The 21220-nt window shown below is 34.9% G+C and overlaps 1 protein-coding gene and 1 long non-coding RNA gene across 32 annotated transcripts in view; one reads left to right on the forward strand and one right to left on the reverse strand.

The window, feature by feature from the left end:
* Positions 1-21220, reverse strand: part of ZBTB20 (zinc finger and BTB domain containing 20) — a 770914-nt gene that overhangs the window by 712976 nt on the left and 36718 nt on the right. For 5 of the 31 annotated variants that reach the window (XM_045436916.1, XM_045436906.1, XM_045436894.1 and 2 more), the window contains exon 1: positions 13398-13597. The exons of 22 other annotated variants lie outside the window; for them this stretch is intronic. The gene's annotated coding sequence lies outside the window, so the exon portion shown is untranslated. Of the gene's footprint in view, positions 1-13397; positions 14115-21220 lie in introns of those variants that run through there. 4 more of the 31 variants (XM_045436905.1, XM_045436888.1, XM_045436896.1 and 1 more) reach the window with 1 other exon arrangement.
* The window catches only part of LOC123575921, a 30092-nt gene that overhangs the window by 6516 nt on the left and 2356 nt on the right, over positions 1-21220 (forward strand). Inside the window, exon 2 of the long non-coding RNA XR_006701087.1 lies at positions 10055-10265. This is a non-coding gene — a long non-coding RNA (uncharacterized LOC123575921). The remainder of the gene's footprint in view (positions 1-10054; positions 10266-21220) is intronic.

Raw genomic sequence — 21220 nt, forward strand, 5'->3', positions numbered from 1 at the left:
AAAAATACTTTACGAAAAAAACAACCCTAAGCTTATACATAGAACAGATTGGTGGTTGCCACAGGTGGGGGACAGGAGGTGGGAGAAATAGTTAAAATATTTTTGCTTTTTTATTGTTGTTGTCTAACTAAATTGAATAAGAATTTTTAAAAACCTAAGGAAATTTGAATAAACTATGGATAATCGTTAATAATAATGTATCAACATCAGTTCATTAATTTTAACAAGTGGGCTGTATTAATGTAAAATGTTACTAATAGGTGAATCCATGGTGGGGAGGAAGACTAATATGTGGACTCTGTACTATCTGCTCAATTTTTTTTTTTTTTTTTTTGTAAATCTAAAAACAAACAAACAAAAAAAAACAATGGCATGTCTTTTATTAGGTACCCACCCGATTTTTTTCATATTTGGAAGTCTGCCAATGAGCTCAGAACTAATTTATTCAAAGCCATTTGTTTTCTGCTCCATGTTCATTACCTGTGTACACCAATAAAATAGAGGCAAAAAGCTTAACATGATACACACCGCCCTTCTAGGTCAGCTAGTTCTCAATAGTTTTAGTAGTCAAAATATACTTGTTCAAAAGCTTCTAACCCGGAAATTATAACCAGAATGATTTTTTAGATGTTAAAAGATAGCAGCAAAAAAAAAAAAAAAAGGAGGAAAGTAAAAGGGGGTAGGAATATTAGAAGGGCATCTTGATCTATAGGGAAAATGGACTGACTAATCATCTTATTGAAGCAATGAGTAACCTAGTTCCCAGGACCAACTCAAATACTGGAAACTACTGTGTAACTTTAGCCAACTTATTTAACCTCTATTGGCATCTGTTTCCTAATCTGTAAAACAGGGGTAAACTGCAGACACCAACTGCTTTCTTTATCCCTACAACTGGCTAGGATCTTTTAAAATTTATTCCCTGAGCCAAAACCTCACCCACATGCCATCCGTTATTTTCCCTCCTTTTTCCTGTCTCCTTTGCCTCTGCAGAGAAATAAAATTAGCAGTCAAAATTAAACAAGCCCAGTGGGCAAGACAGCCTTTGGTTTAAGGAAAGGGATGGAGTAAGTTGTGTTAAATTGCTTATTTGGCCCCAAAAGGTTCATTGTTGGGATATTACCTCCCACAACTAGCTCCACCGGAATTTTTCTCAGGAAAATGGAGAACTGTTTTAAGATAGACATGCCCTTTAAGTTGGTCTCAAATCAAAATAAATTTAGGATATTCAAAAACACCCTACAGGATTTTCCCTGTGGAGTCTAAATAAATCACTAACCAAATTTTCCAATTTATGCTCTACTGCTAAATGGGACTTTCTAAAAAAATCATGTTTTAATTTTTACATATGAAAAGGGAGTATAGGTAAACTTCTTCACTATGTATTTTCACCCTCCTTTCTTCATGGTAGCATTCATTTTCTTCATAGAATTTAAAAGAATGCCATTTGGGAAAAGACTTAAAGAAGAAGGTTGAAATACAACCCAAGTTTCCAATAAACTAGAAAGTCAGCTAAAGACAGCACTATATACCTTGGTTAGTGTATCTTTTAAAATATAATTATAGAGGCATTAAGAATACCTCCCAAATGTATGCATATTAAACTGTAAAATCATGATTAGTTTTACACTTAAAAAATGCATTTCAGAGTTCCTTTAAATTAATAACTCTACTGTATTTAAAATATTATTAAATCTATAAAAATGTACATAAAATATCTAGCAATTCATATACTTAGTAAATGAGAAATTGTATTAGTTTGTACACTGCACTGTGTACAATAGGCTGTCATTGTATATGAGGTTTTTTTTTTTTTTTTAAACAAGAACATCAAAAAATGTTCAGGAATAAGTTTTTAGATATTAGGAAGCCCTGTGGCATTCACACTATTAATATACGCATTGGATTTTATTTATCATAAAGGTTTTTTTTGTTTTGTTTTGTTTTGTTTTTTAGAAAGAGACAGAGCACGAGCAGGGGAGGGGCACAGAGAGAGGGAGACACAGAATCTGAAGCAGGTTCCAGGCTCTGGGCTGTCAGCACAGAGCCCAAAGCGGTGCTTGAACCCACAAACCGTGAGATTATGACCTGAGCCGAAGTCGGATGCTTAACTGACTGGGCCACCTAGATGCCTCTATTTGCATTGGATTTTAAATACAAATACATTATTTTTTTTTTAATTTTTTTTTTCAACGTTTATTTATTTTTGGGACAGAGAGAGACAGAGCATGAACGGGGGAGGGGCAGAGAGAGAGGGAGACACAGAATCAGAAACAGGCTCCAGGCTCTGAGCCATCAGCCCAGAGCCTGATGCGGGGCTCGAACTCACGGACCGCGAGATCGTGACCTGGCTGAAGTCGGACGTTTAACCGACTGCGCCACCCAGGAGCCCCACAAATACATTACTTTAAGACCAACAACAATGGCTATGTTATGTTATGAAATTATTGTTTCATGGCATGTCATTCAAATAATCTCTTCCATCAAAGAGTTTAAATTCTCAAAAATAAAAATATAAACAAAAGATTATTCACTTCAATGGATATTCCCTAAAATATTATGCATTATTAACATCAAACTTTACAATACTTAAAAAAAAAATACTGGACTGATTAAGTGTGGCAAAATGGTTTGTTCCCCACAAAGGAAATGAATTTAAGTCCCAAAAAGTTTAATTAGCATTTAGTGGTTTGAACTTACCAAATAGAGGAAACGGCCTGACTCTGAAGGTTAACTGTAGAGTCAGAAATTACATATACTGGTGGTTAAAAGCACCGACTGCTATCAAATTTAGATTGAAACAGTTCAATCTCAGTTCTGCACTTACTAGATCTGAAATCTTTGGTAAGTCACTTAAACATCCCAAATCAGGCTTTTCTTCTCTGTAAACTGGGTTAAGAAACTCCTCATAGCAAAGGCATGGGAATTAAAGGAGATTCCACAGACAATGTTCTTTAACAGTTCAATAATTGTGATTATTATTACTACTTAGACCCCTTCTGATCATTCAGAAAACTTAAATTCTACCTCCGGCTAAAAGTTACTTCTCAGTGGCAGAATAAGAAAAAAATATATATCAATTTAGTTTACATGGGATAAGTAGTAGTTATTATACCATAGCAGTAATACACTTTCTGGCCCTCAAAGCTAGACATTATCATTTAACATAATAGGATCCTGGTAAAGATTTATTGATTAGGGAAAAATACAATATGATATAGTAGAAAGAGTATAGGCTCTGAATCTGGCTTTGATGCTTAACAGCTGTGTCAAACTGGCTATCAATGAGCTTCATTATTTTTTGTTGCTTTTGTCTGTCACAGAGACAGAAAACCAGGGTATACAACAAAGTCATTGGTAAGACTAAATTAAGCAATGTCTATGAAAAGTCCTCAGTAATTTCTCTTTGCCTTAATTCTGAGGTTATAGGGCAAGAATGGTAACTGTTTTTCAAGGCCGAACTTTTCTTACTCAGCTGTATCAACTTTGTCCTTCTATGTAAAATGAGATTAGATTTCATTAGGGAATATTGTGAATTATGAGAATGAATTCAGGTGCAATGGTAAATAATATACTCTAAAGACAATACACCCTAAAAACAAGAGCAGTGATTCCCAAACCTTGCAATATTATTAGAATCTATGAGATAGTTTTTTGTAAAATATTGATGCCCAAATCCACATCTAAAGACACTGATTTAGGGTATCTGGGAGTAGAACCTAGAAATGTGTTCATTTAGAAAGCACCGAGCTGATTATGATGTACAACAGCCAAGGAAAGTAGCGTTTCTAACCCATGCGAACCAGATAGAACCCAGGATGCCTGAGTTCCATCCCAGAACTTTTAGAGATGGAGCTCAGAAATATGAATTGTCGCAAACACCCTAGGTGATTTTAAAGTACACTAAAGTTAAAGAACCACTAGAGTAGAATCCAATACTACACTATCAAAAAGGTATATACAATTCTTCATATTTGGTTATTTTAAATTTTTTACCTTCTATTTTAATAAATTTATCACTGTCAAAAATGAACTTATGAATGATAGGTAAAAAATTTATCCAAAGAAAACACTAATTTTAGACTCAAAGGCATTATCATTGTCATTATCACAGGTTTTTAAACCAAAACATAGGAAATAGGGTAAACATAACATCCATCTCCAGAGCCTAAAACCAAGAAACACTACAACTAAGAAAGAGATGGCATCAGTTTCAGTGTTTTTAGAATCTATGTTTTTTTGCTTTGACTTAGGTTTCTATTATCTATCCCTTCTCTAATTAGAACAGTAATAATGATAAATATTATTAATATTGGTGTAGGGCTTTACTATTTATGAAGAAATTCCATATACATTAACCATTTTAATCCTTACAATCCTACCTTGTGAGGTAGGAAGGAAGGGTAGTAACATCTACTACTACCTTTCCACAAATAAGGAAAACAGCTTAAGCAACTTGCCCAAAGTCATATAGTTTGCTGATGTTTATGGTAATACATGGATTGAAATCCCAGATGTAAGTTCCATGCAAACATTCTGAAATTTAAATTTTAGCACTCATTTTTAAGTGTTACTTAAAAATCTTCAAAATAGCATGAAAGAGTCTCTGAATTGCAAATAGTCTATGGTCTCATACCAAAGCATGAGTTGATCTTACTATTTAAAGTTACTGTAACTTATTTATTCTACAGTTGAAGGATAGAAGGAAAGTGGAGCTCAAGTAACCAAAAAACAAACAAACAAACAAACAAACAAATTAAACAAAAAATTGGAATCCCCATAAGTTATAATTTCCCTGCCCACTTGCAGTTCAACCCTCTATGAAAAAAAAAAAAAATCTTCCATGCCTCAGTTTCCTCTTCTAAAACATGGTATATTAAATAATACTTTCAAAGGATAGCAACTTAATTTTCAACTATACGGTACTTCAAAAAGCATTAAACAAAATGTACAACTAGAGTAATACTACCAAATAACCAATCCCTACAAAAACCCTGAGTCAAAAGTACCTTAAGAGCAACTAGTCCAGCCTGCTCATTTTATGCACGGGGAACAGACCTAGAAAGGTCAAATACCTTACCCAAGATATCAGCAAATTTGTTATAAAGCTAAAACTAGAAATTAAGTATCTCTACCCCAAAGTCAACTACAATATATTACCTGTAAATAGGCAATGCAATCTCTTCTTATCAAAAAAGTCATTTTAATGTGAGAGAAAGTCAGTCTTTAAAGGGAAATTTGGAAAGGAGGTGGAATCAGAGGTGTTTTTTCCAAAGAGAAAAGGCCCTAAAATTATTTAAAACCAAAAAAAATGAAAACAAAAATAACAAATAAGAAGTTATAAACCATCTGAACATAACCATTCATTCAGATCTCAAACATCTGAGTACCTCTGGGCTGAATACCATTAGAAAATTCTGGAGGCAGAAGGATGAATAAGACACACACTCTATCCTTGAGAAGCTCATGGTTTAGTTGAAAGATATGCTTACAAACAATACAAAACAATGCAGAAAAGTATTACAAACAATATAATGTGAGAGTGGTATTAGCAGAGAATATAAAAGTTGCTCTGAGAATGTGCAGAAAGGAGTCCCTCACTGTCTAGAACGATTGGGCTAAGGCTTTCCAAGTGGTAAGAATTAGGTGAGTATCTTAAACAATCCCTGCCCTCTTCATCCCCAATTCTAAATTGAACATTTGTGCCTATTATATCTAAAATGTTTTTAATACAAAGTGGGATGAGGGAAGGGGTAAAGTGCATACATAATTTCTCCTTGGGTAGCTAGAATTGCCAAACACACTAAAGCATGTATTTTTGTGCAGCTACTGCAAAATCAGAGCTTAAAACAATCTGCCAAATTTTTGCAAATGTCCTGTTCTTTCCTTTTCACTGGCTCATGCATCAGGGACACAAGGTGGCACTGTCGTGCTGACATTCATTTCAGGGCCCTTTCTAAATGGACAATTTGGAAAGAGGCAAAAGGCCCTACTGTGATAACTAAAACCAGAGTGGTAATACTGGCCTTCTGCTATGTCTACCAGCATTAATGGTGGCTGAGGAAAGAGTAAATAATTTTGTATTTCATGAACATCACATGATGCCTGTATATAAAAGAGAACATATTCTCTGATGGTTCCTACAAAATGTCATGTTGTGTGTTCATAGAAATGTCCAAAGGAATACAGTGCCCCTCTGCCAGTGGAAAGCCGTAAGTGAACTGTTTACCATGGGCAAGGCCGTGGACATGGACCGCCTCTCCATCTAGTGGCCAGTGGGAAAGAATGGAACCATAGTGTTCGCTTGGTTAAAAGCAGGCCTTTTATCAAACCAACCATTGGCAATTATGTCACTTTGTCTGGCAAATGACAATTTGGGGTTTATTGCATTCATTGAATCATTAAACAGACCTAATAATACACTGAATTGACATCTACTTAAGCTAAAGACAACAGCAACCAATAATAATAATAATAATAATAATAATAATAATAATAATAAAGTATGTGGGCTCTCTCAGAGCAACTAAAATCCCTTTATTCTTCCATCATTACCAACTTAAACTTCTCTCCAGATGTTTATGATTTATAGTTAGAAAATGTAAGCAATATTGTATAGCTATTTAAAATAAAATTATACATTCTTTAAGATAAAAGAAAATCTGCAAAGGAGCTTTCCCCTTCATTTTATAGGCAAGGAATCTGAGGAATAGGGAGGTTATGATTTATTCAAAGTCATTATAGTCAGGACTAGAAACCAAGCCTCCAGATTTAACCACTTTAAATCCTTTTTGGCATTAATTAATGCCTCCTGTTCTGCAGAGTAGTGCCTTTTTTTTTGTTTTGTTTTAACCACGCCATAGTGTTTCTCCCAACATGCTAGGAAAATAGTTTCTAAAACTTTTATTCACATATTTTGATGCTAGGTTGATAGGACTGAAGCTATTGTATATAAGTCCTTACACATCATCATATGCATGGGCATATTCTGAGGCTATTATAATAACATGCTTTTAAAAAAAACTAACCAATTAGTCACATTCATTCAACATTTAGAAAGCAAAGTGGGCAGGGAATAGAGTAGAATGTGCTAGTCAAACTCACTATACAGAAATGGTTTCAGAAAGCCATTTTGTAAAAAGAAACCTAAATTCATTCAGACTGACAGGAAGTTTAGAGTTGTTTTTTTTTTTGTTTGTTTTATTTTATATAAAAAGTATTTGATTTCATTTTAAGAGAGGAAACACACACACAAACTTACACTGTCGATCACTTCAACCATTTTAATTAAACTCATGATGCAGTTTTGCTACATGCCTTGGGAATGCTTTATTGGGAAGGTTTCATATCAAAACGAATGAAATCTGTCCACCAACTATGAAAATCTGGTCACAACTCCAAACCTAACACTTAAAATAAGACAAAAGGTATGAAGAAATCCTGGCAAGTGAATATAGAAGTATGAGATGTTCTGGCTTCCTCTTCTATGATCTTTTGGGGGCAACTTTGGAATCTTAGAGCAGAGGAGGAATTTAGCAGATCTACAACAGATAGGTGTAGGAAGAAGGTAGTGCTGTTGTTGGATAGGCTAGATGGCTTTTGGGGGGGGGCGGGTTGGGAAGTCTTTTTCTTTCGCAATAAACATAGAAGCTTCAAAAGCACCCACCCCTCCACTCGCAGCTTTACTCGTATTCTTATCCCCATTTGCTTCCTAATCATCTCTATTCTTCTCCCCTCTTGAGATGAGGTGAGGCAATAAAACCACTGTTGATGTGAGGAATTCAAAAAAGTTAAGAACTATTCCAATTCTTTCTACCCAACTTACAGTGCAGGTGGTAGGTGCATAAGACCAAGAAGATGCAAACATTAGTAAATATGTGCAGACCCATAGTACATTTAATGTGCCAAAGAAATTGTGTAATGTTCAGTATTTAGAAACAGAAAAACCCAACACATAAAGCCACTCTTGCAACTCTATTTGCCTTGTTCCCGTTTAAACGTAAAAGAGAGGATAACATTTACACTGCTTAAATGTCTTGGTACCTAAATAAGGTGTTTTTGTTTGTTTATAATAGTAGCCTTACAGTTTTCATATAAATACATACATCTACCAGATAAATTACATAGCCTAGAACATTCATAGTTTTCTGCTAGCAAGTTTTTTACTAGGTTTTAATTTTGTACCTGAACAAACTGACAACTTTACTTTAATTTTCTCTCAGTTGCATTTCATTTACTGGAAAGAAGCTCAAACTATAAAAGGAATTTGCCAACAACAAATCACAATTTGATTACAACAGTAATTCAGAGAACATTTCTGAAAGAAAGGTAAAAATAGCAAATACCCAGGTTCATTTAGTAAAAAACCCAAGGCTTCTAACCATTAGATAGAATTAAAATTTAATTAATTTAAAGTCAAACATGGATTTTTAAAAGTTTAGATTAAGAATTTTCAAAAAAAAATACCATTATGTATGAGATTAATAATTATTGCCATTTTTAGTTTCAATTTATTGAACATTGGTTTAATTTCCAAAACCCTAAATTTCATTTAGTAGTTTCATATGTATTGAATGCAAATCTTTACATTAGTTTTTTAATATTGAAAGTTTTCAAATACTTAACATTATAACATATGTACATTAAATTCACGATACCTTGAGACCCACAGGTATTCAGTATCAAAATACTTCTAATATCAAGGAGGTAAACATATTATGCTATAATGACCACCCTTTCAATCAGTTTCAAAGGCTAACTATTCAGAAATTAATAATATCCCCAGTTTCCATCTAGTAACGAGATAGGTCAATGAATTCAGCCATTGCTCCTTGTCTCAATATTCCTACTAGGAAATCAGTAGCTAACTTTCTCCGAGTTAAAGCAGTTATAAAAGGGTTGCTTTGGTTAACTGAACTGTAAAACTGCTTGGCTGGAGTTTCACTTGAGTGTCAAAAGACTCCCTAAAGGTAAGTGCCATGCCCTCAAGCTGATTACTGTCAAGTGAACTGCAGAATCACCAAAGGCAAGATCCTGGAGTAGAGGAAAGGTTCTGAAACCAAAGTTAAGCAGAATTTGCACACCACTTAATTATTATCACAGTCGAACAGCTAGAGTGGCAGAAAAGCCCTTTTTTCTTATGGGCCCTTGAATGTTGTCCCCAGCATCTGTTGTGGTGGTTACTACATATACTACAGTAATGATAGATGGCATTATTTCCTCCCACAACCTTAAAAGATTGCCTATGATAAAATCAGAAGTAAAAGAGCTCAAAAAATATATTTTTGATACATTAAATGTAATTGGTATCAATATTATTTGATGATTAAATGTAAAATAACTATGTTACAGGAAAACATAAATTCAGGCATTCTCTAGAATTTCTTGATACAGATATTGCCCTTGGGTTTTTGGTAAAGAATTAAAAGGATTTTACTAGCGATTTGACATTGGCTATAATCCCTGAGGATTCTGCGAAATGCCAGAAATTACTTAAGCAATGAAAATGCACAAAACATAAGTCTGTGAGAAAATTACACATTTCAAGTTTTGCCAAATACCTACGCATCCTATACAGAATTTGAAAGTTCGGAACAAAGAATCAAATGGCCAATGATACTCTAGTATCATTATAAATAATACCTAATGATTATACAAGGTAACCAAAATGGCTTATACAATATGAAAAAAAAAAAAACATTTGAAAGAGTTGATTTCTAAGTTAATACTAATGCTTGCATGTATACACTTACTCAACTGCTAGGTGTTTATTGTCCTTGTTGTAAGTGAACTATAAGTGATATTTGATTTCCATAATTTGCTTGTGATAGTTACACAGCCATAAAAACAAAACTATTTAGATTTTCTTTTCAGCGCTCTGCAACTTTTCATGCTAATAAGATTCTTACTGGTTAAGGAACTTGAGATGGATATACTATTTTACTTTTTTCATAGAAGTTCGGTATATTCTCCAGTGGCAACTGTAGTTTGTTAAAATGTATTTGTAAAGTGGCCTGCAAGGCAAATCAGCTCTAATATCCTTTATCAATTTTAGACCTAAGGAGGCCACCCTTGAGACTGAAAAAGACTGGAACTAGCAGCATTCAAAGAATGTCCACACCAGTCCTTCCTTTGCCAGAAAGGATCACTAATTAGCAATATCAGCAATATCCACACACCTTGCCAGACCCTGGGACAACACATTTGCTCAGAGTCTGAACTTGGTTTCCTATGTGGTAGCATGGCCAGCCCCTACTCAGACTTGGGTAAGTCCATGAACACATCCACTGATCATTTCTGTATTTGTAGAAAGCCAGGACATGTGTAGATAATCACACAATTGGATATTTATGAAGTGCCAGATTTTATGAATACGGGAATTTGTTAATTAGCACAAGGACTAATCATTAAAATTCAAAAATAGATAAATAAACAGGAATGCCATTTATTTGTTCACATTTCAGAGGAAAGTATACAGCTGTGATCCTTTTGATGAATGTAGACTTCTGGAGAAAAATGTGAAGAAGTAAAGTATCTGCAAGTTTTAAAATCTTAATGAGTAAAATCCAGGAAATTACTATATAATCTTTATATTAAAAATAATCATAGTAATTCTTTCCTTAAGTTAAAAAAAAAAAGTTAAAGCCAATGTGTGCTTAGCATTTGAATTATACTGTCTTGCTATTCCACTGTTTTTGGTCCTTTCCAAGGAGCCAAAGCTAATTTTTACCACACAGAAGTTAAAAAGCACACACACGTCACTCTGTACCAAATTGTTTTAGCTGTAGGGCATGGCAAAGCATGAAATAACTGCTTTAGAGCACTTCCTCATGTGGGTGTGTTAGATAACTGTCTGCTCCAATATTAAAATGAACCCCACTGTGACCTGACCAAGACATCAGGGCTCTCAATAGTCTTCATGTGCTGATAGGAAGGGGCCACCATAACCAGTAAGGCTACTTAATGACTCTTCCGGTACCCGATAGACCTGCAGTGACACACACCTTTCAGCTTTCCAAAGCCCCATCTAGCAGAGTACACTGGTTTTAAGTTTACTTATGCACATTTTATGATGTTCTGTACTATACAGACTTTGACAGTCCCTCCCCAAAGAGGCCAAGATTATTTTTCATACTAAAAATATTTTATACCTACTGAAGGCCAACAATTATAATGCAAAGGAAAACATATGCACATTCTAAAAATCAAGCCAACCATAAATATGACTAAATTTTTGCCTTCTTATATTCTTTCTAGAAGGTTAAGATAAATTTTCATCTCCTAAAAGCCTGTCCATTTTTTGTTGGCTTCTCATTAACATAAATATACTTAACATGAAATTTTTAAAATGTCATATCTGCAAAGAATCTGTGATTTCTTTACCCATACCTGTGTGAGAATATATACATACTTTCACATATATGCACACAGATATCTCCACACATACACATAAATAGAAAAAGAATTGTTGATCAAGAGATACATGAAAGATTTCTTTAAAAAAAAAAAAAGGTAGAATTTCAGATAGTCCTCACAATGTTAATATAGAAAATGACAGGTGCATGAGACATGCACACTTTTGACATGACACTTTTTTGTTTTAAAACAAATTTTTGGGTCAAGAGTTTGAATTGGAGAAAAATCACATTTGAAACAGTATATACTATGTACCATATTAACATGCACTTTCAATAGGCTCCCCCAAAAACTTTCCCTTTAAATCTTTGGGGGAAAAAACCTCTGACAGGACCTGAATGTACTTAGTATTTGTTCTGCTCTTGGTCAAAGCTGTCCTTTCCAGTTTAAAAGACACTTTAGGCAATAGAAGCAAATTAAAAGTCTCCAAATAAATTTTTAAAAAGAAAGGGGGAAAAAAGACTTTTAGCAGTAAAAGTTCACCACCCTCTTGGAATAATGGATTTTTAATAAACATTTTACTAGGTTTGAACCTTGAGAATATGTTTGGGAATCTGCTCTAGCGTCCCAGGTGGCTTAATAATATTGCTTTATGGACTTCTTTGTGTTGTCAGAGAGGCCTAATGGAATTAAAAAAAAAAAAAAAAAAGTCTGCCACTTCTATTAAATAAATATTTTATTACGAAAAAGGTGATTGTTATTATCAAAGATCTTTATAGATCAGCGTCCATTTTTTATCATTCCTCCTGTATATGCTCAAAAACGTTTGCGTGTCTTACTGACTTAATTTTTATCAAAGGAATGGCAGTTTTACTTTCGGACAAATCCGAATAAAACTCCATTAAGAGTGCATTTCAAATGGACCTATTTAACTACTCTTTTGAATTTCGAAGAACACTCTTCTGGGAAAACTGTTCAACAATGTCAGCTAGTTGTGAAATGCAACTTTTCCCACCATAAAAAAGAAAAAAATAAATAAAGGAAAAACAAAGCACCTCAGAACTATGTTTGAAATAACAAATACATTATTTATAGTTCCCGAAATGTTCAATGAATCCTTGCAGTTGTGCATAAGATGGCCTGATACACTTCATAGCTTCCACTTTATAAAAAGATAGCCAGCCCCCACCCTGTCCTCCCCAAGCATAAATACACAGTAACATACTGAAAAGAAACTGTCCTAGGATAAAAACTGTTTGTTAAGAAAGTTTGCATTCTTACTAACCACAGTGATATCCCTATAAATGCAAAAGTCCATCTGCAAAATAAAAGTTACAAAACAGAGTACCTTGTTCCTTTCAAAATACACCCCCCAGATGTAACATAGAAGAGTGTATGATGATAAAAATAATTTCTAGATTCTTACCCACCCTCAGTGACTGCCCCTCACCTTATAGCCAATGCCATAAAATAAATATGCTGGCAAAAAGTATTCAACCTGCTTCAAGGATTTAAACTGTAAATATGGACTTTAAACTTCAATGTAAAACAAAGAACAAGAGTCTCACTTTAGTAATACCCGCACTGGCACTGCAGCTAAAACTCATTGGCACATAACTAACAAAACCCAGTTAGCAATAAATAAGGACAACATGATATATAGACAGACAGATGGAATTGCATAAACAGACAAGAAAAGCAAAGAGACTAACAAACATACGGAGGGGTCTGTTATAAAGAGTGAAAGATACTGATTTATCTGGTACTGTAGTGAGAAAAATAGGTTTGTTTGTAATTATTTTTAAAGTAATTAAACTGAATCACAGGGGCACACCCTTAAATAAGTAAGAGGAAAATTGGTAGAGGGTAGGCCTCCTATAAATGTTCCAAATTTCAAGCTAGCAACAGCTCTGTCAAACTTAAATCTGGAAATTAAAATTCAAGGGAGAAAGAATAAAAGCATTGGGGGCTAAAGGAGATGATAGGTAGAGGGGGGATTGAGGAAGCAGGCATTTTTTTTTTATGAAAGTTGTCTGCCCTACCTTCTTCCCCAGCGCTGAGTTTCTCTTCTCATAATCGGTGTCTCCCTGGAAGTACAGTGTGAGTGGTAATGACTGCCTGCCTCCCTAATGAGTCCATTTTCCTGCTCTTGATGTTGTGTATATACACACACTGCAACCTACCTTACAAACCACAGAGACGGGAAGAGAGAGAGAGAGCAAGAGAGAGGGAGGGACGGGGGGGGGGGGCAGAGAGGGAGAGAGAGAGACAGAGACAGAACAAGCGAGTGAGAGAGAGAGAGAGAGAGAAGAGGAGGAGAGAGAAAGAAAAACAGAAAGAAACAGAGAGAGAAAGGCACAGACAAAGCCCTCCTACCAGACAGCAGACAGCCCTCCTTCCCCTATCCAGCAAAATGCAACTCGGTCTAATGCAGCAACAGGTTCAGTATTGCCAGACTAACAGAGTGAAAAAGGTATATTCTCTATATCATTACTGCTTGCAAATAAACAGTTTAAGAGCAGCTGGCTCCACCTTCTTTATTTATGCTCCATTATGAGGAATGTATTGTTTCAGTTCTGGCACACAGTACATGTAATTATCATAAATACATTTTTGCATATTAGCAGGAACTAGTGAAATGCATAGCTTATTTGTGCAATCTTTTAAAATTTTTTTAATGTGAGAAGAGTGTCAACAAATCTGCTCTGACAAAAGCCTAGTAATGATTTTAAAGTCAGAGGCAGTCTTAAAGGAGGCTCTGAAAGAAAGACTCCATACAATAGGAAACTGATCTCAGACAAAACTGATAACTGCAAAGAAGAAATCACTGCTCAGTAAATAAATCAAGACCATACACAAAATTGCAGACAAAAACAGAATTAAGTTTAATTAAGTACTAATAGACTAGTACTCTAGAAGACTTAGATTGGTTTCTTATTTGAAGCATCTATCTGTACAAATATCACAATGCATTGTACTCTGTGTGAACAGGTGCAATGCATATAGTACATAATGTTACAACAACAGAAATAAATCCCATTAGGAGCTTCTGTCATAAATAGGACAAGATTTCAATGAATATGGGTCTGAAACCATAGCAGAAACCCCTTGTTCTTTTATAAGGAGGGAAAAATAAAATTAATCAGTGTTTCTAAATAAGTCTTCCTTAAAAGGGAAAAACAAAACGAACCAAAACAAAACTGTTTTTCTTTGTCTGATATACGAACCATTTTTTTCATGGGCTAGAACCAAAATACTGCTGGTATTACACTTCCCACCACACTATGTGATCCTCACACCTTTTCTCTACTCCCAGGTGACTTTTCCTCCCTTAAGTGATATATTTGCAGCTATGGAATTACAAACATCAAAAAACAGAACAAGTTTCAAGCTCTTCTTCTTGTCCTCAGATTTTTTAAAACTATACTCTGCTTGTCTACCTACACATCCACCTTCCTTAAAATATTTCTATACAGTTTGGCTGTGTGTCACTATGTGGGACTTAGAAACATCACAATAGAAGTTAAATATTCTAAAGAAAATTTACACAAAAATGAAAAATGTGAGTGCCTCTGACCTACTTAAACCCTGAATCTGGGCACCAATAATTAATTGCATATTAAGTATATTAATTTTAAAATCATCCTTTTTATATGGTTTTGTGTTTTACCATGCTTCAAAAATTAGAATATGTTCCTTTGCATAAACAAAACTACTGTACCATATAAGCATCAATTCCTTCCTTTAGAAGCCAGTTTTCAGTTAATAAAATAAAGAACTTAATCACTTCAATATATAACTTATAGATCAAGTCTATCGTGAGCTGATTCACAAAAATATTTTAGAACATCAGTTATACCTTGGGTCATTATGTTGGTTCAGAATGGAGATAGGCATTGATTTAGCTATTATAAGGGTAGATAACCTATAGAACAGAAATTAGAAGATGCTGTCTAGCCACACACTGTGCAAACTGTCCTGGGAAATTCTAGTAGGAAACCAAGAGTCCAGCCCTCCACTCTCACTGAAAACCACTAATTCTAATTCTCAGGTGCTGCTGCAATAGTGTTTTACCCCTCTCAAGGGTGGTTGTGTAATAAGGAGGGGACAGATACACAGGAAAGGGGATGTAATAAAATAAACAGATACGCTTTTGGTCTCACGTCTTAAGAAAAACCTTTCTAAAATACACTCAGTGTTGCCTAAGGTACCAGCACGCATCTCACCCCTTACTGCTCAGCCTGGCAGTTCTGTTTTTCTACTATTGCCCTATTGTTTCTCTGAAGCTGTATTCCAATGTTTGAAGAAAAATGCCACTTAAAAAAGCACACAGGCCTCACAGTTTGACAGACTGATTCAAATTAGATATAACCATGTCCTGATTTTTAAAATAAGGTTCTAGGTATTTTTGTTTTGTATCGTTTTGTTTTAACCCAAGGAGAATAAGAAGACATTATTTGATTTCCACCAGCAGGAGTCAAAAGGAATGTAAAGGACCGTGAAAGCTATTCACCTTTTCTAAAAAACAACTAGCTAGTTGAATTTTAAAAAGAAAAAGAAATATTTTGGCTTAGTGCAAAATGCACAATACCTCAATGCTTTCTCCATATCTTCACACTTTACTAGATTCCAAGCACAGTAAGTGGCACATTCTTAGTATTTTCTGGAGTTCAAGATACACTCTCCCCGCTGGGACGCAAGACCCATGCACTGAATTAACCATAGCACCATGTGAAACAATAATCCTAATTGACTATCAGACTCTGGAAGTTATAGTTATTAAATTAAGTGGTTTTGTATGCTGATATGCCATGGAGCAATTTCATCTGGTAGAAAGATCCTAGAGTGGGAGTTAAAAACTGGTTTTGGTCTCAGCATGGCCACGAGTAGATTGTATGCCCTGTGCAAGCCATGTAACCATCCAAATGGAAATGAAGTTTCCGCTTCTTCATATAAAAAAATAATTAAATTTAAAAGGAAGGAACTGAAGTAGATAACATAACAATGATTACGATGATAGCTAATGCTTAGGTGGTTACTATTTGCCAGGTCCTCTTCAAAGTATTTTTCATTTATTAACTCATTAAACCCTAGTGACCCTATGAGGTAGAGATTATTTTTAGTGGCACTTTCAGGTGAAGAAACAGAGAGGTTAAGCAATTTGCCTGAAATCACACAGCAGAGGAGTAATAGCATTTGAACCCAGCCTGTCTGGTTTAGAGCACAAGTTTAATCCCTACATCCTACTCTCTCCCAGTATCTAATGGCAGCTAAGTCCCCATCTAACCACAAGATTCTGTGCTTAGGAGTCAAACTCAACACATCCTGATGATTTCTCACATCTTGCTTACTAATACAGCATAGTACAGATTTGCTCTTCTAATTTACAGAGTTCTCAACACATCTGGTTTAAGAGTCTAGCAACTCTATTTAAAAATTTACATAATCCATTCAGTTGCCTTTCTTTGTTTCCAAATGTCCATAAATATGTGCTTCCATTTGCTTGAACTGAAAAACAACCTGTAATCAACAAGTCTATCAATGTATAAAGCCTACTTGCATTATATATAATTCCCATAGATTATTTGCTTAAGTGCCCTCTGTTTAAAAAACAAACAAAAATTTTTAAAAATCTACATAGTCCTTAAAGTTTCCTTAGTTCAGGTATCAAATATCTAATACTAATGCAAATGATTGCTTTAAAAAAAACTAAATAAATAATAAATAAAATACAATAAAAAATACCGTTTTCCAATAGCCTGAGAAAAGCGTGGAAAAAGCAAGGATTCAATTATACATGATTTGTGAGAGATGCTGAATAACCATCATTAGATTTTACACACTTGGTTTTAACTTTGAATTATTTAGAGATATATTCTGAACACTTTGATACTAATGACTCATTCTGCAAGAAAGAATTTGCCCTTGCTCTGATCTTTGTGCATTAACTAAACATGGATTATATGCCCACTCTGTGCCATTCAGGATACTTGGGGGTAAAAAGTGAAGATAAAACATATGATTTAGTTTCTGCTTTTGAAGACTTCACAGCCTGGTTGGGGGACAGACTTGCAGCAAACAATATTAGTATAAGCAAATAATCGTGCCATTACATGGCGTGATATCTCATGTAATGCAGTGCCTTAAACTTTGTGCTTCTCCCTCAGAATAAAGTCCAACAAAATAAATACCTAAATTTAATATGTGGCTTATGAAAGACATGTGTACGCACGCACAAGACAGGGACTAGTACTAAGGTTAGATTGGAGACAAATGTGGAGCAGAGGGAGGTACTGGAGACAAATGGTTTATTCTGTAGCAGTGTAGTTTATAGACCCATTGAGTACACTTTATTCATTGCCCCCACGGCGCCTAGAAAAGTGTCTTCTACAAGTACACAGTACATGAAATTCTTAAATGACTGTGGAAATCAGTGATAGATATTAACCTGGAGCATACAGTTTCATTAATTTTAGAGTCACAGAGTACTCTGGGAAATGAACACTTCCAAAAGTACCTGAAGGGTGAGATTTTTTTTTTTAATCTTGAAGACAAAAAAATTCAACTAATTTCAAAAGCATTTACCACTATCCTGAACACACTTTAATCAAGTCCTTTTTCAGACATCTCTAATGTTTTTATATCATGTGAGGCTAAACAGGAAAAGAACGTTGAAACATTTTAAGATTGTTCAAAGGAACATTCCCAAAAGAAAAGAGAAGGGGGAGTAGTTAAAAAAAAAAAAAAGTCATATTGCAATGAAGGACAGAATAAGTTTTAGCCCTGGTACATGGTTGGAAAAGCAAAGACTGGGGTAATGGGTCAAAATGAGTAAGTGCTATACTAAGTACTGATTTTGTCATTGAGGCCACCATCATAAAGTAATTCTATTGTGGTATATATAATTAGACAATAATCCTTAATTTGAGTCATCAGTTTTAAAACTGTGTCCCAGGAGTCCCAAGAAAAACTAGAAGAGCCTGTAGATAAATCATAGTTTCCTAGTAGAAGACCAGTAGTATGATCCTTAAATGGGAAGAGATACATTTCAATTCTAGTCAACAAATATTTAAGTTTTAAACAAAAACAAAACATTACATGAAAACTACATCATTGGGAGTATCTTTAGTATGCCCTTTGCAGTGCTACAGTCATTTTATCCTTTAATATACTTCCCATTGCCATTGGACTGAAGGACCCACCAGAACACGGACTCTATTTATCAAGCTTTGACAGCCTAATATCTGGAAGAACACCTGGAGTACAGTTAAAGCTCAATAGAGCTTTCTTGAATGAATGAATGAATGAATGAATGAATGAGTGAATGAGTGAAAAAACAAAGCAACAATATATGGAATTTATAAACCTTGGTTAATTAAATATTTTAACAAACTTGGGTTCTAAGGATGATATAAACCACCTCTAAATAGCATTTAAACTTTTTAAATTATATATAAAACATATTCTTACTTTAAGATCTTGTGAAAAATGAAAATGGTACCAAAAAAGTAATATTATTCAACTTTTCTCTATGTATGAAAAATTTTTTAATAAAATGTTGAATAAAAAAGTATTGTCCTATATAGCTAGCAGGATTTTAATTCGAATCATCTCTGAGAAGAAAATTCAGCTTCCCTTCACATTTCACTTATCCATTATTTCTTTCACTTCTACTACATAAGTGTTCAAGTATAAGTTGAAAGTTGGCCTTAAAATTCCTCATAGGAGAGGAACAATCCCTTTTGAAGAAAACACTTTAGTAAGCTGGTTAAGGTCAGAAAGTGGGTGGGAACTGAATAATTCTTCTTGTGGTGCCAAAGTGTACTCCATAAGAAACTAATGACAATTTGAAGGCAGGGGAGCGTAGAGATGACAGAAGAGGAGGAAGAGAGGAGAATGATAAGAAAGAAAGGTGGGTAGTGAGAAATTCCCAATGTCAAGGTGGCCAAAAGATTTTTCTAAAAAGAATGATGCCTAATATTAACTTCTAACACATTTACATTTTGCCAATCTTCTTCTCTTCAAACCTTCTGGAAAGCTTGTACGGCTTTGTTTACTAGTGTAATGAGGAGTACAAGGATGGAAAATGAAGGTACTGTGATAAATTCATCCATATACTGTAGCCCTTGCAAACATAGAAGCTTCTTAGAGAGACCAGAGTTCCAAGGAGTGACCAGTAGCACTGTGAACAGTGGTCAGTAAACGGTGGATGGTGAATAGCAAAAAGTCAAAAGCATGTTTAACATAGAATGACTCAGATATAGATATGAGTCAATCACCTTTTCCCACAAATATACAGGAGAAATACGGTAAGAGAGAAAAAGCATATAGATTAATGTCTGAATTACAATTTATTATAATTTAATTGTTAATACCTCCATCAATTAAATGATATGAATATCTCCAGAAACACAGGAAAAGAGTACCTTCATGACACAATAAATTTTAAATCAAAGGGTTAAAAAGCATTAAAATGTCATTTGCAATATCTCCCTTGCTCTAGAAAAATGTATTAGACATGTATACTACATGAACTTTTCCTGCTCCCTGCTCAATCGTCTCTCTTAAACAATCTAGGACAGTGCTGGCAACTGTCTTTAAAGTTTCAACACTTACATAATAATTTATTCATATGTACAGGTTATATTCAATACACAAGGAAAAAGAAACAGAAATTATGGCGTGTGTTCTATAGGAAAAATAAAAGTCACATAGAAGATACATAACAGGGGCGCCTGGGTGGCTCAGTCGGTTAAGCGTCCGACTTGGGCTCAGGTCATGATCTCGCGGTCCGTGAGTTCGAGCCCCGCGTCGGGCTCTGTGCTGCCAGCTCAGAGCCTGGAGCCTGTTTCAGATTCTGTGTCTCCCTCTCTCTGACCCTCCCCCATTCATGCTCTGTCTCTCTCTGTCTCAAAAATAAATAAACATTAAAAAAAAAAAAAGAAGAAGAAGAAGATACATAACAGAGGCATCTTAATTGCTAACAGCTGTTATTTGTCCAGCAGATTGGTGAGCTCTCCACCATCCTCCTTGGTGATTCTACCCGCAAAAACTCCATCTTGTTTTTCTGATCTAAAAAGGTGCTACTGGGGCGCCTGAGAGGTTCAGTCGTTTAAACGTCCAACTTCGGCTCAGGTCATGATCTTGTAGTTCGTGAGTTCCAGCCCCAGTTGGGCTCTGTGCTGACAGCTCAGAGCCTGGAACTGCCTCAGATTCTGTGTCTCCCTCTCTCTCTCTGCCCCTCCCCACTTGCACTCTGTCTCTTTCTCTCCAAAATAAACATTAAAAAAAAAAAAAATTAAAAAGCTGCTACTATTAGAAAAGATTCATTCTTAAAATAAAAATTACCACTACTACACGTGTCAAGGACTGTGCTTAATGCTACTTACGCATGTCATTGAATCCTCCCTACAGCCTTGTAAGAAAGGTAATATTAATGTTCTCATTTATAGATAAGGACACTGAGGCTCCAAGTCACCTAGCTACTAAGTGGTAAAGTCAGGCCTAAAATCAATCCAATGGAATTTATGAGGGATAGAGGGAGAGGCTTGACAAAATTATTTTAAAAATGTTCTAGAATAATAAACTGGTGGTATTAGGAAGATTTTGAAAAAAGACTAATGGTGGGAAACAGGTTTGAGGGCACATGGATTTCCCAGATAATTTCAATACTTATTTCACATATTTTGAGAAAAATCGTATTAATTGTCACAAAGTAAAATTTAAAGAAAGGATAATGAAGAAAAGCAGCATATAAACAATGTTCAAAAGTGATAAAAGAAAGCTACCATGAACCAGTTTGATTAAGGGGTTGGAAACATTAGTAACAATCTGTCCAGTAATATTGAAGCCAGTTATTAATAAT

The sequence above is a fragment of the Leopardus geoffroyi genome, chromosome C2, assembly GCF_018350155.1.
Source record: "Leopardus geoffroyi isolate Oge1 chromosome C2, O.geoffroyi_Oge1_pat1.0, whole genome shotgun sequence".
NCBI classification, from domain to species: Eukaryota; Metazoa; Chordata; class Mammalia; order Carnivora; family Felidae; genus Leopardus; species Leopardus geoffroyi.